Here is a 12030-nt window from a genome sequence, read left to right as displayed (position 1 = left end):
ATACTGCCACTAGGCGGCAGAACGATGTGCTGTCTGCTGCCTTACATTTGTCTCTTCAAGCCTTTGAAAACTGCGATGGAATTGTAAATGATTCTGTAAGAATTGTACACTTGTTCATGTCAGTCATACTTAGGAGCTTCCTAGAAAATTTACATGCAAAGAAAGTATAAAATGGAGGGAGAGCAGTGGGTATTGTCAACCTGGACTACAGTAAGTTCTTTGATGCTATCTGCCAGAAGAGCCTCATGTTGGCCAGTGGGGTAGATTTAAAACTGGCTAAGCTAATTTGTTCAGATGGTGGTTGATGGTATGAGGCCTAGCAGGAGGGTTTTGCCCTGTTAAACATCTTCATTAGCAATGTGGAAGACAGACCTCCACCAAGTTCAAAGGTGGCAGAACTGGAAAAAATGGGGATACACCCAGAGGGCCGTGCTGCCACCCAGAGGGACCTGGGAGGTCTGAGACATGGACTGATGGAGCCACCCCAGCATCAGGACTCACTGGGCTGGAGAGCAAAAAGAAATGTGGGGTGCTGATGGATATAGAGTCCAACGTGAGCCAGCAGTGTGTCCTTGCTGCAAAGAAGGTTAATGGTACCCTGGGCTGCCTTGGGAGGAATTTTGTCAGCAGACTGAGGGAGGTGATCATTCTATTCAGCACTGGTGGGACCTCACATAGAGTGCTGTGTCTAGTTCTGGGCTCCTCAGTACAAGGCAGATTAAGGTTTACTGGAGAGTCCTAATGAAGGGCTGCAGGGATGGTGCAGGGATTGGAACATCTGTACTGTGAGGAGACAACGAGAGAGCAGGAGCTGTTCAGCCTGGGGAAGGAAAGGCTCTGGGGGAATCTGACCGATGTGATGAATACCTGAGGGGAGGGTGCAAACAGGACGGAGGCAGGCTCTGTTCATTGGTGCCCAGTGCTGGGACAGGAGGCACTGGGCACCAAGTGGAACACAAGAGGTCTCTCTGAACACCAGGAGCAGTGCTGTGCTGTGTGGGTGCACAGAGGGTACCCACAGGTACCAAAGGCTGTGGGATCTCCTCGGAGACCTTCAGAAGCCACCTGGACATGGGCCTGGGCACCCTGCTTGGGGTGTCCCTATTGAGCAGGGGGTGAGCCACATGGACCCAGAGCTCCTGCCCACCTCAGCCGTGCTGAAATGCTGTGATTCTGTCTAGTGATTTTCTACCTTTTGAGGAATACTGTAATGATTCTGCACACTTGACTGTATTTGTCATAGGTAATTTGCAGGCTTTTTCAAAAGCCTATTTGATAGTATTTTGACAATACAGAAGAGAAGAACTTAATGTATACACCAGTCTATCTATATGATGTAGTGCCTCTGTCTGTTAGATTATAATTCTTCAAAAGTAAGTACTATTTACTCATAATGAGTACCAAATGTGTCTCCTAAACTTTCCCATTTATTTTATTATATGTAAGAAAACTGACCACATGGATACACTGGGACTATGCACTGCACAACATCTAAGTGACCTTCCTAGCAAGTAAAAGGATGTAAAATTTACTGTATCTTTAGAATTTAAGAGAAGATTTCTACAGATGGATATTTAACATACTAACTATTTATTTTCATTATTATCTTGCAGATGTTGCCATCTGACTTTGTCCTACTGTCTGTTGACCTCCAGAACTATCTCAGATTCCACTTGCCAAATTACTTGACAGTTAATACCTCTTTGGGTGTGGGTGAAGGGACTTGCAGCTGGAGCCCTTCTACTATATTTTTAATATTATGTGGGCGAAGGATTCTTGTTTTATTTTAAATCAGTGCTGCCACCATCAGAAACATGAGCTGGTCTGCAACTAATAAGAGAAGCACTGGACAAAATCATCAGAGAAAAGAAAGATTCTTTCTCTAGAATTTGAAATAAAATCACCTGCAAGTCACAGCTTCCTCATACACTGCCTCTTGTTCATACATAACAATGATATGAGAAGCTGCTTTTTGTGTATCTTGTGACACACAATGCAGGAATGTACAAACTAGAAAAATAAGGGACCACTAAAGCAGCTTGAAGACTTTTCCTGAAAATTTATTTGTTATTTCTACTTAGAAATCAGTAAATAAAATTCCAAGAAACTTAAAAAATATATATAAATTCTTTAGTGAACATCAAAGGACACTGCAGTGACCAAATATAAGCACTGGAAACAAATACAAACAAAATCTGGAAAGCAGGGTGTTTAGTATGGCTGAAAGCAACCAGGCACATAAAGCGTGAGCATAATAAAAAGAATTATAAGGATCTCAGCAAGGAAAAGACCTGAACTCAGGCAGTTCCACAAAAACTGGGTTAGCTGTCACGATATCATGCATTGCCACACAGGGCTGAGTGTGGGGTGTTTTGTGGAATAGGAGATAGAATTTGTTTACTGCAGTTTCAAACCCTTTTTCTGTCTGTACAATAGTTTTCCTCAACATTTTACCTCTTTGTTTATTAAAATGCAACTAATTTCACTTCAGGAGGTAGCCAAATTCCACCTTTTCTCCCTGATTATTTACCAAGAAAGGCTACAACACACACGTGACTGCAACAGCCACACCATACCTGCGGAGTGCACACCAAGTTTTTTCACATTTCAGGAGTGATTTCCACTTAAATGCACTTAGCAGAAGCTCTGGGTCAAGAGGAACAAGCAGCAGCTTCCCTAGTAAGTATTTTCAGCCCCCTAAATGTGGGTCTATGATAGTGTCTCATTGCTCATTTAACTCTGGAAGTCAACACTTTGAAAGCAGGATTAGTTGTTTGTTTAACATGCTTTAAGTTATGTTTCCAGAAAGTTGGGCATATAGAAGGTATTTGTCAGTTCTAACAACACGACCTTCTATTTTTGGATAAGGTGCCTACACAGAGGTTAGTGGCAGTACTGTCCCCTACTAAATGCTTAGCTGGTATCTGTTTAAACAAAGGGATAGACTCACAGTTAGTGAGAACTGGCACAGATTTGAAAAATTTAGGTAGGAAATGCACAGAATAATTTCAGAGGAATCATATTGAATTCCCATGGAAGTTTTGATTTTCAATGCAGGAGAGAGCGTTGTCCCACAAACTGTTATAGAATTTCACTCTCTTACAAGAGAAAAGAAGATACAGTTTGACCAGAGGCCTGGACTAGGTCTCACAATGACTTCTTAAAATCCTAGATGATTAACTGTTGGTGTGCACATAGGTAATGTTTTCTCTTACCGTCTCTGCATAAACACCAAACAAAAAATAAGCTGTGCTGTATGGGGACACTGTGACATGCAGGCACACCAAGCTCCCTGACAGATATGGGAACTGCTTCTTTCTGAGGTGGGAAAAGGGTACCGGGTTAGGGAGATGCTGACACTGTGCCAATGGGAAAAACAAGGCATCCTCAAGGATATCAGGCATAGGGAGGGGGATAGGTTCCTGAAATATTAGTAAAGAATGTTTCATATTTTGTTGTGTTCAGTTGCAGGGCAATATTTAAACACCATCTCTCTCAGTGTAAATTAGGAATGCAACAAAGTTTTACAGATTCAGATTTTTCCTAAGTAGGACATTTTTAAAGGATTAACACCTAGAACCACCATGCTACCAACAGAAACAGATTGTCTGAACTGTTTGTTTCTCTCTTTCGTGCTGTCCTCAAGCTAAATACTTTCCATGTATCTGAGCTAGTAGCTTTGGGTTTATGTCATGCAGCAGATGTAATCCAGGCTCTAACGAAGCCTATATTTAGTTCAAACGCTCACAGCCTGTTTGCATGGAAACTAGACAGTACTATACTACTGTGCTTATTGTCCTAGCCACATTGCATTGCTGGTGTAGAATTGCAATGAAGTTCCTTACAGAATTAGGGTCAGTTCACACCAATATTCTGTGAGCTTAATACTTGCAGAAAACTGATATCTTCAGAAATACTGCAGTTCTCAGAACAGGTGGGGAAACATATTTGTCTTTTTTTAGCAGCACAGAACCTGAGCTGGAGAAACTATCCGGCTGTATCAAAGCTTGCTCACAGCCTATAGTAGCTAAAACTTTCTAGATCTGAGGGGAGTTTGTTGTAGTTTGATTTTGTTTGTTTAGGTTATTCTTCTAGATGCTGCTTGTTATGATATGTTATATGTTAATATAGCGCAGCCTACCAAACTGTTCTGTAAAGATCATCAGAAATCCAATGTTTACCCCACATGGTTCAAATCTGACCACAATTACAAAGGTCTTATATACTTGCTTGTCATCTTCCTTTCCTGACACAAAAACGTTTGTTCTCCAGATCAGAAAGATGGTTTGTTTCTCTGCCACCGGAAGAATATGACATGCTAGAGGAGTCAACACAAGTACTGTATAAAGAATGCTGAAATTTTGTGGTTGACTTACTGGGTTGGTTTGCTTGATCTTGGCTGGTTTGAGGTTCTTTGTAGAGGCAAAATATAGAAACATAGACTCATTAAGATTGAAAAAGGTCCCCAAGATCATTTAGTCCATCAGTCAACCCATTCCCACCGTGCCCACTAACCCAGATCTCCCAGTACCACACTTACATGTTTCTTGAACGCCTCCAGGGTCAGTGACCCCACCAACTCCTTGGGCAGGAGGATGCTCCCTGTTCCAAGAGCAGTAACTCTTTTGGAGAAGAAATAGCCTCTCTGTTCACCTGATATGGACAAACAGGTTGCATGCAAATACTTGCTGATCCATAGCAGAACTTTTTTGTGTGTGCTAGCATTATTATTTTTTAATTTCACTTACTGTAACATTAATAGGCGATGGTAAATTTTCTCTGAAAGAAGACTCAGGAAAGGTCTGGAACTGCTGGAGAGCAAATAAACATAGGTGGCAGCAATGTCTCACCCTGGAGATTACACTCACCCTCAGCAGTGTCTCTACATGCAACATTTCAGACAGATATTTTTATCCTGAAAAAAACAGACAAGGAAGAACCATAAGACCTGTTTCATCATGACACAAAGGATTTCTTTTTTTGTGGAATTAAGAGGAAAAAGTGTAACTCAAAATGTGTTTTAAAACAAGGCTTCCTGATGTAGAAAGAAAAATGAGCATAAGTAAAAATAATTATTTTACCTCCTTCATTTTAACTGCTTCTTTTATGGAAAAACAAACAAAATTAAAACACATGTAAATATTTATTAAATTATTTTTTAAGCTCTGGAAGGTTTTGAACCAGATTCACGGTATTAAAAAGAACTTTCTCCTCAATTCTTCAGTTAAACAAGACCAAATATGTAAGGAAGATCTCATATGATTCTCTATTTCCGTTTATCCTTTCCTTTTTTCGTTCCTTTTTCCTTTCCTTGCCTTGCCTTTTCCTTGCTTTGCCTTTTGCCTTGCCTTTCACCTTGCCTTTCCCTTTCCCATCCCACCCCTTGGACAAGTTATTTTCAGACACAAATCTGACATTTCCAAAGCAGTTCAGAAGCTTCCTTGTAATCATATTTGTAGACGCTTCTCTGTAAAAATCAACTGGAAGATCATCTTTAAGCCCAGAAAAATGTTATGAAGGAAGATAAGCACTCAATCTATCAGTTGAAGAAAATGAAAAAGATACACTCTAGCAGCAAGCTTAGGAGGTGCAGAGGGAGTATTTTAATTCTGAACTTCTGAACAGTGCAAAAAAAAAAACCCTCTTATTTGTCCTGTAATATTAGGGAACAAACTGAATTTGTTGGTCTCAGCAACATGAGTAGTAAAATCGCTTTTCTGTTGATCAGTGCTTGGCGTGGAAGCTTTACTCTTCCAGCCATATTGGAACTAGGAATTGTGATTTTATGAAAGACCTGACCCCAAAAGCTACGCTGTAGATGGGGACCATACCACAGGTATCACTGCTATCTTCGTACCCGGAAGCGTTAGGAGATGCTCCTCAGAACACAACTTGCTGCACTTCCTGAAAAAAATTGGATTATGACTGCTTGATCTCAAAAGTCTCTGACTCACAGGTCATATGAAACATTCCTTCAGTGCTTTCCAAGCCCAGTCCTTACTTCCCTTAACCTTTACTCAAATGCAAAGCCACCCTACTACCGCCTATCCAAGTAGTCAAACAGAAATGGTTATTTGTCCAGAGCTTCCTCTTACGTGGCTCTCACAAAGAGAGATACCTTCATGGACTTGAATCTTTGGACTTATTAAATAAAGTATTAAAAAAAACCAAAGGGTTTCTTATTTTAGCCATGAAAAACAAAGCACAGAAAGGGATTTTAAAACAAGCACATAAATGCCTATCTTATTTTCTATCACTGTAAAGGCAGCCTAGGTCACTGCTTTCCTCAAGTTAAAGAGTGGTAAGGAAATAATTTTCAACTCATGGAATTGGTCTATGTGTGATATATGAAGCTGAACAAAAGGCAAATAAGATACCAAAATAATTTTCTTATAAAACAAAACAAAACAAAACAAAGCCTTAGCTTTTTTTCTTTTTCCTTTCCCAAGTTGTTTTACCCTCTCAGGTTCAAGAGGCGTTTGATCCAGTTCATACTGAAGACTTCAGGTGAAATAACTGGAAACACTTCACTGAATGCAGTGAACTTTGGGTTAGGACTTCATTCGCAGCCATTGACGCACCACCTAGTAACTGGAAATAACAGATAAACAACTTCCCTCTTGCTGAGATGATAACCCATCTTTTCGGGGATGTCCCAGTGATCCCCTGTGATACAACGTGTTGCAATGCCTATATGTCATACTTTATACTATTTGCAGCTGGCAAGATTTCATGCCATCCAGTTGAAAATCGTACGCTTTACGCATACATGAATGCGTCAGTCATTATCTGAACTCCGACTGGTACAGAACATTGCAGCAGCTCCACAGCAGTGCAGTAGATAGCGAGCACACCAAGCCTGTCCTTTCCAGCAAATAAATTCTCCTTAACTTATTTTCAGATAGACAGCTGCCGGGTGTCCCTGTGTACTCAGCAAAGAATTTGTAAGTCCGGGTTGAACACTGCTGGTGACAGCGCAGTTTTGGTCAGAACAAATCTATAAGCATTAAGATTTTCTTATAGGCTACATCAAGGCTATGCAGTACAAGCACACAGCAGCTGGGATCAGACTCTCCATACATTTCTATTGGAACCAGAAAATGCAAGTTTTTGGCTGTGTTGTAAACTGTACATGAGACATAAAAGTTTATTTTTGAAAATGTCCAAACTAGTCACTTTCCTAATGGAAAGAATTGGAAAGCTAAGGTAATTACATAGCATACTTCTGGAAAACATGTTTATTGAAACCAAAATAGTAGGACAGGACAAGATAGGAGCTGTGGAAAAAATAACTCAACTGACGTGATTGCAGGGGAATTGTTACAGGGCTATTTAAATCAAGAAAGATGATGCTCTTCTAACTCAGATCTGGACTCTCTCCACCAGTTCCCAGCATCTAAGACACAGAGGCACTGTCGGGTCATGGAGTATTTCCAAAGGCATGCTACCGCATTTTTGGTCTCTTATCAAGATCATGAGAGACACTCAAAATGCCACCCTCGAAGCTGCAGCAGTCAGCATGTTCACTGTGTACAACTGTGAGAGAAGCTCCTAAGGAGAGTCCAAATGTCACCTGCATAGCTAATGCATCTGAAATGGTACCTGCTATGTACTGATGGGATGCTGGGATATATGATGCTGAAGTGTTAACCATGTCCTGCAAGCTGATCAATACAAGAATAAATTTAACAATGCTGACAGGTGTTCAGATTACTTTAATAAAAGCAGTAAAAAAAAAAAATTGCATCCAGAAAGACATAGAAAAGATAGCAAGGCAAAAGTTCTTATCACAGTGCTAGGAAAAGAGCCAGAGACAATGCTTTGTATGAGCAGTACCCTTGCTTTTATTGATTCCTTTGAAATAATGGAATGTGTTTCTTTACACTAGAGGAGAAAGTTAATGGCAGAGTGGATGGATGGAAATAACCTGAAGTGATTTGTGTTCAGATGAGGGTGGTGAATTGTGGCTCCCATGAGCAGGAGCATTTAGTCTCTAAGGTGTACAAATAACATACTTGGAAAACTGTAAGTTGCAGGTTGTAGCCTTGTTTTATTTGGCTGTCCTAACTTTTAACTGGGGTTCAATAGATCCAATTTTTCAATTTCAGACCATTAAAGAGAAGAAGAAAGAGAAGCTGTAATTTTTTTGTCTTGACTACCTCATGATCTTTTCAGCACATAAAGGTCACCTACAGCCAATATCAATAATCACACTCTTTATAGTTTCCTTAAAGTTCATCATTTTAGTGAACCACTTCACAGGTTACTAAACCAAACCAAATTACTGCTCTGCAAAAGTGAATTGGTGCCTTTCCTATATAATTTTATATGTTCCCTCTGGGTCTTCTCTACTCCGAGGCCTTCAAGCATTTGGCACAAGATTTGAAACATGAACTGACTATAAAGGGCTGGAATTATCTGGATGTTTCAAAAGTACAGTATCAGTCAGATTTCTCTAGGAATGGATAAACATGGAGCACATCCCCCTTTTTTTATTTGAAAAAGAGAACTGGGAGTCAGAATGCTGCAATTTATCTGTACACTTGACTTGGGGTAGAAATTTATCCCACGTTTTCAAAACGCAATGAAATTCAGGATGTTGGTCAAGCCTAGCACATAATTTTCCAAGGTGAAATGCATTCAGCAGTCTGACCCGAGACTCTAGAGCTGCGGGGTCTCATGGCCCTTGTTAGGCAGCCACAGCTGAGTCACACACAATTACAGGCTGCTTTGGAAAATGCAGTTTTGAGCTGTTCTCGTGGAAAGTGCGGGGCTCATGCTACATATATCGTATTTCACAAGAGTAAAAAGTGTACTGAGGGTTTGACTAAGATTTTTTTCAATGGGAAATATGATAGAAGTGATTCCATTAGTTCACTGTTACACAGCCTGATTGTTTTCAAGCCGTTCAAGAAAGTCACCTTCAATAAAGTCACATTCCAACTAGGATTCTTTAATCCAGCAAGGATTTTACTTTTTGATTTAATACATAAAATTTAAAGATTCTATGTTCCCATGCATGAGAGAAGATTCACGTTTACATCACTTTATGTGCATGCTCTACTCTAAGACAGCCAAAAACACCTGTAGAAATAAATACAGTTGCCCTCATTTACTTCAGCGTAGCAGCACCGTTCCAATATCCGTCTATGTTACTCAAATTATTGCTCTGATCTTGCTGGAACTACACATGCATTTCTTGATAGCTTCCTTTCTGCTGTTTCTTGAGTTTCAGCATACGGGCAGCTGCAAACAAGGATCAGGTTCTGAAGCTTTTACAACAGAATGTCTGGCATGGGACACAGAGGGTTATGAAAAATTCATAACTCTTCTCCAGTATTGAATGAACCAGGGAGTAAGCTTATGATCTTTCTAGGAATGAGAAAATCCCCAGTATTCAAATTTATTTAAATATATTTTAATAATGAGTAGCCATGAAAAGGAATGCTTGACAAATCACACTTCAGGAGTAGTTGTGTGACTGTATAAAGGGAAACTGCAATGTTTCCCATCAGGATGTAAATGGAGACCTTACACATTTCTAACAAATATAATTTTTTTGTGTGCAGTGAAAATCCATATTGATATTATTTCCCCCTCCCCACCCCCACATCTAATCTCATAATTCAATTGATCTTGTGGGATTAAAAAAAAAATTCACCTGTTTCACAGATGCTACAGCTAGTACACAAAAATACTATTTATTTCAAAAATGACTTTAGGAAATCAATGCCTGCAAATAAACCACTGTTTGTTTGTACTAAGGCTCTGGTTCCCCGACAAATGAAGGGTTGTATTTGCACATATTAAGAACATTTTACAAATAGATGAACAGATCAGTTAAAATGCTACTTTCATCTTCCAGTGTTTTTGAATGCCTAAAGTTTTTCTCCCATGCAGAAACTAAATAACACGTGTTTGTGAATACTTGCACATAAACTTCATTACCACAATTTATATGTGCTGGCATTTATTGCGCTGGCATCATTTAAACCAGTGCAATCAAGAAAAATAAAACTAGATGTTGGTTTGGCTGGCTGGTGGTTGGTTGGTTGGTTGGTTGGTTATTTTGTTGTTTCTTTTTTACATCACTTTACCTGAAATCTTGGAAATCAAATAGCAGCACAGCTCTGACTGTTTTATCTTTCATTTCAGTGACTATTAGATGAGGACTGCACCAAAGATTTAATTTGAATAAGTCAGTGTGGATAAAGTAACAAAGAAAAATTAAAGGGGTTACAAGAAGAAAACAAGGACTGCATAGTGAAACTGTGTATTTTGCTAGTCTGATGTGCAAGAATAAAACAATTCCACAATTAAAGAAAAGCTTCCCTTGTTTAGGCTGTTCTTGATATTCCAGCGACACTGGAGTAGATGATTTACTCCTGCTTAAATATTTGTTCATTATGTGACAGAAATATTGCAGTAATTACACAAAAACAATGACAAAATTTTAATTGTGCAGCACAGAGGTTTTTTCTTGTCCTGTCTCTTTTCCAGGACTGTTCCAACAGGTATACTTCATTTTTACATGTAACTACAGCCATTATGACTTAGCCTGCAGTTATGCATTTAATCAGATAAGAAAATTCCATTAGCTTGCTGCGTGAATATCTTCTGCACAGTATGTTATGGGAATTCAGTATTTGAGTAGTTATGAGTTCACACTTGAGTAATAACAGTCACAATGATGCAAATAAGCAACTAAGTTCCTTTGGGTAACCTGAAACATCAGGAGCAAGTGGCATTCTGGTAGTACCCAGGCACCCTGCATCTCTTCTGTAAGGATGATGAGATTACACCACAGTGATTCCTCTTCTGGATGATGCCTCACATCTTAAATCAGTACTTCCTAGACTATATTTCTCTATCAAGTCCCTATACTAGGCACTAAATAAAACAAAATCTTCCAACTGGGGAAACAAAATGCTTTCTAAGATCAGCCTCAGACAAAATAACCTAGAGTAGTGGCTCAAAGTTGCTCTGAGCAGAAATTCAAGCCATTACCTCCACTTCACCAAGTGTCCTGCTATAGGCAAAAGTATCAAGGACAGCTGATAGAAAAGAATTAGCAACGCATCTTCACTCAGAGTGATCCTAGCTGGGGGGGGGGGGGGGGGGGGGAAGAAAGAAAACAGTAAGTGCATCAGTTCAAGGCCCAAGACAACTGCAAGGGACACAGGTGAAGCTAGAACTCCTTCTCATAGTGCTAATCCAAAGCTTTTGGATTGAACCATCTTGTTTTATTAACTTCCTGTATTCCCACAGAACTGTATGTGTGTGCATGTGTGCATCTATGTGTATACGTATGTGTATATGTGTATGTACAAACTGTTTCCTAATTCTGCTGAAACACATCCAGGACTTAATAGTTATATTGTCCCACTATCCTTCAATTTTGTTCTGGCTCTGCTCAAGCTGCCCACCTCTTTCCAGGAGCTCTTATGTGGGGCAGGGCTGTTCAGGGGACAGGCAGCCCTAGCCCACGGTGGCAGCTGTCCCAATGGCACTCCTCTTCTTTCTCTGTGTCAGCAGCTCTCACAGAGGATGACACACTCACTCCCACAAGAACTGTTAAGGTAGCAACCAAGCCTAGAGAGGGCCATCCGCCCAGCTATATACACACTTAAGGGCAGCTCCCACCCATACTGACAGTTCACCTGCCTTCTGCAGTGGGATTCTTGGCTGAATATTGAACAACACTGAATACTGTTATTATCTGACATAGTTAGCAGCTTCCTGAATTGAACAAGCAGCTTACTGCCCCAGTGACAAACTTTTCAACATAAACAGTATGAGTGAGGCATATCTTACCACAACTTTGAGTCCCAACCTTTTTCCTGAAGGGTACAGCTATATTTCAGAACTGTTTTCTTCCTCTTTCTGCACTCTCTACCCTCCTGGTTTAAAACAAATACACTCAATGCTGTGCAAACCTCTAGAAACATTTTGGAAAAGCAAGGTCTGAAACCAGCAAAACCATCACCCTTCTCCCTGATTTTAAGGCAGTTAACACAACACTTCAAACAT

This window comes from Lagopus muta, chromosome 7 (genome assembly GCF_023343835.1).
Source record: "Lagopus muta isolate bLagMut1 chromosome 7, bLagMut1 primary, whole genome shotgun sequence".
In the NCBI taxonomy this organism is placed as follows: Eukaryota; Metazoa; Chordata; class Aves; order Galliformes; family Phasianidae; genus Lagopus; species Lagopus muta.
Note: the sequence above shows the minus strand (reverse complement) of the source record.